The sequence below is a fragment of the Serinus canaria genome, chromosome 23 (genome assembly GCF_022539315.1).
Source record: "Serinus canaria isolate serCan28SL12 chromosome 23, serCan2020, whole genome shotgun sequence".
Taxonomy (NCBI): Eukaryota; Metazoa; Chordata; class Aves; order Passeriformes; family Fringillidae; genus Serinus; species Serinus canaria.
Genome location: NC_066336.1, coordinates 4,508,392 through 4,512,479, shown reverse-complemented (window position 1 = coordinate 4,512,479; position 4,088 = coordinate 4,508,392).

Here is a 4,088-nt window from a genome sequence, read left to right as displayed (position 1 = left end):
GCCCCGCGCCCGCCGCCGCCGCCTCCGCCCCGTGCGTGGCCCCGCCAGCTGACGCGCTGGGTTTGCTCCGTGCTCCGAGGCAGCCGGGGGGTTCCTGCCCCCCGGGAGAGCCGCCTCCCACTCGTCCTCGCGCGGTTCCTCCTCCTGCCACCCCCAGGACGCGGGCGTGGAGGGGACCCGCGCCCTCCCCCCCCAAAACGCTCACCCACGCTCACGCCTGCACCCCACCCCCGGGGCAGGACCGGCCGTCGAGGCCCTCAGACCTTCGTTCTTTTCTACCGGGATGTTTCTTCACGCCGTGCACCGTGTGCACGCGAGCGGCCGCCCCCCGGGACCCCCCCCAACCCCGGGACCCCCGCGGCCGCCCCCTCCCAGCCCTCCCCACCGTCCCCACCCCACGGGGCAGGTGCTGTCGTTGTTGGAAATAAAAGTTCACTCTCTGTGGTGCCGTGGGGCCGCGGCCGCCGCCTCGTGCTTCGCCTGGGGGTGGCTGTCACCCGGTGTCACCCTGCTCTGCCTGCACCCCCCTGCCCAAAAATCCCCCCCTGAGCAGGGCTGAACCTGCACCCACACACTGCCAATGAGCATCTGGTTGTGGGAACCAGGAGTGGTAATTATAGAGTAATTAATCTGTGAGTAAATTAGGAATCTCGGAGGTCATCGCCACGTGGAGTCGCTCCAGGTGGGCAGCCCGGCACTGCAGGAGCATCCCAGCATCCAGAGGTGAGGGATGTGGCCTCCAGAGATGGAGGTGGGCCAGCAGGAGCAGCAGCTGTGGGTGGGAATGCCCGGAGCAGGAGCTGGGTCAGGACAGCGGTGCTGGAGGAGAGGAGATAATCTGCTGGTGGCTTTTGGCACATCTGGGATGAGAGATTCTGATCCGTGGTGGGATCACGGCACCAAAACCCTCCTGCTGTGAGTGCTCCTCCATGGCTGTGCCATGGTGGGAGCAGATCCTGGCCACAGCCCTTTTCCCCCTGGGAAAAGCCTCCCAAGATTCCTGAGGGCTTCCCTTGGACAGGACAGGCTTGGGAAGAGCAAAGGACACGGCCCAGTTTGGGCTGGTGGCCACTGCCCAGTTCAGACCGTGGGTCAGGACAGGGCTGCTCCCAGCCCCAACACTGGGACTCTAGGATAGGATGTGACCCTTGGAGGGGGGGAGCCTCTCCCCAGCCCCCACGGGAGGGAAATACCAATTTTGTAGCCCAGTTCATCCCAGCAGTGCCCAGTTCAGGTTCGGGGCACTGGAAGAAGCCGTTTGGGTTCCAACGTGGCCATGGGAGTGAAGAGGAGGGGATGGAAGGAGCCAAATTATTCCACTGCCACCTCCTAAGGGGGATCCAGCTGTGTGGGGAGGGGGCTGGCACGAGCACAAGGATTTGGCTGCTCATGCCAACGGTCAGGATCGTGGGTGACAGATCCTGGCACAGCCAGGGGCTGCTGTGGGGCTCAGCAGAGGCTCCCAGCCCCATGGAGGGTGTGGGTCAGGGGCACCGTCCCCTCCCTGGGGTGTCCCCCCCTGGTCCCTAATTCTGCTGGAATTCTGCAGCCACATCCTCCAGCTCTGGTTTCTGAGAGCTGCTGCGCACTGGGATCCCCCCGCCCCCTGCTTTGGGGGATCCGGGGCCTGCTCCAGCTCCCCTCCTCTCCTTCCCAGCCAAACACAGCCGCGAGAGGCAGCGTCAGGGTTTCCTGGGGCATCTGTTGGCAATTAGCAGCTTTTATTACTCATGGAGACGCCAGATGGGGCGAGGGAACAGAGCCCGGGCCAGAGGCACAGGCTCGTGGAGTGTCCCAGCACAAGGGGACAAGGGACAGCCCCCAGTCCTCCAGGACAGGGGTTGCGGGGTGGGTGAGCAGATCCCAGAGCTCTGGAGCCGTTTTCCATCTGCAGCTCCCATCGGAGCCAGGCTGTGTCCCCCCAGTGCCAAAAATGTGCGGTTTGGGGGGCGGAAATGATGGAGAAGCGGCTCTGAGGCCGCGTGGCCGCGGGGGGACGGAGGTTCCGTGGGGCTTCTCCCTCCGCTCCCCGCCAAAGAAATTTCACCAAAAAGAGGCAAAAAGTGCTGTTCTAGCACCGCGGGCACAAACGGCCCAGGGAAGCTGGAAAGAATTCCTGCTGGCGCTTTCCTTCCTGGCTGGAATTAGGCGGGGAGGGGGGGAATTGTGCCTGGATTGGAGCAGAAATTAATGCTGAGCTGCTGAAATCCTCGCCGCAGGAATTCCCTCCTGAGCTTCGTCCAGGCCGGCAGCTGCCTCTGAGCCAGCGTGGTCCGGACGGCGTCATCCCAACCCTCATTCCCTGGATTTGGGGAGCCTTTTTGGGGGGGCTGAGCTCGGGGTGAGACAGCAGAGCCCCAGGGTAACACAACGGCCGCGTCGCTCGGAGGCAAATTTGTCTCCAGCCCCAAAATTGTCGGGCTCTGCTCCGGCTCGTGTTTCTTGGCAGGCGGCGCGGCAGTTTCTTGGAAGAGCAGCGTGCCTCTGCTTTTTCCATGATGGGATGGAGGGTGGGCAGGGGCTGCAGGATCCTGCTTTCCATCCCCCCGCTGGGCGCCGCTCCAAGCCAGAGTTCTGGGGAGGCGGGATCCGGCTTCTTTCTCCCTCTGGAAATGCCGATCCCGTGCTCTGGAGCAGCAGCGGGGAGCAGGAGCTGCACGGAGCGGGGTTTTCCACGCTGCTGCCACCCCTGGGGCTGTCAGGGTCGCTTTGTGCCACTGGGTTGGGGACAACGAACCCAGGGGAGCACCCTGGGAAGTGAGGGAAACTGAGGCACGGGAAGGGTGCCTCAATTGTAAACCCTCCAGAAGTGTTTTGCAGATGAATTGAGGATCCTGGGAGATGCAGAGGATGGGATGAGGCTGCCCTTCATCCCTGCTCTGCTGTGGGGTTGGGATGGGATGTGGGGCCAGTTTTGGGGCCGTGCCCTGCACCCACAGGACACACAAACCCAGGTTCGTCGCTGCTGGGAGGCCCCAAACAAAGAACAGCTCGAGGAGAACAATCATCCCAAACGAGAGAAGAGGAAAATTCGCTGTGTTTTCGTTCCCACTTGCTTTAATTACCCTTAATTACCTCAGCAGGCACCTCGAGGGAGCGTTGTCATCACGTCGCCGGGACTGGCGGAGCCGAGCCGGGACTGGCAGAGCCGAGCCGCTGGGGTTGCCCACGACAGCTTATTTACTGCCTCTGCATAAGCAGCAGTTGTTAATTAACGAGTTTATTGAGATCCATGCTCTGAAGCTGCAGCCTGAATAGATCCATCACAATTTGGGAGAAAACGCAGCTGGGCCATCTGAGTGTCCTGCGCCACCCTAGCGCCGTGACACAGCCATGGAGATGCCAGTGGATGATTTGCACCCTTCAGACCCAAACTTGCAAGAGCTGGGCTTGTTCCCTGCCTGGTTTTGGGGTTCAGGGTGGCCTGGCATGCACGGGAGCAGGAGGATGGGGAGCAGGCCCCAGGGCAGCATTCCAGGCTGGCACATCCCGGCTGGGATGGGCCCGGATCCCTCCAGGGCTTGGCAGGGCTCTGGGAAATCAGCAGGACGTGGGAGCAGCGGCGGTGCCAGCGGCAGGGATGGTGGCAGCGCTCCCGTCTCGGCGCTCTGACCCTGGGCACCTCTCCCTGAGCCAGACTGTCCCCAAGCCACCCCGAGGCACAGGGAGGGGACAGCAGCTCCGTGTCACACAGCGGGCTGGCTTCCCCCGTGCCTCGGGGTCTGCCCGGGGCCGTGCCAGTGGAGGAGCATCCTTGAGGGACACCCTCCTTCCTTGGGGACAGACATGCTGGCCGGCGATGCCACCACCGCTGCCAGCACCGGGTGCCCTCAGCTCCCTGTGGGGAGGAAGAGTCGCTCCACAGGGGTGGCAGCCAGGGAATGGGATACACCCCTCACCCCCCCGGGATTGGGGTTCCCCTCTTCTGGGCCGGGGTCCAGAGCCCGGAGGGGGGAAGGAGGGAGGGGAGGCGCAACCGGGGGAGGCGCCCGGAGGAGGAGGAGGAGGAGGAGAAGAAGGGCGGGGATGCGAAGGCGGCCCCCCCCGGGTTGGGGGGGAGCTGGTGCGGAGGGCGGGCAGCGCTTGGG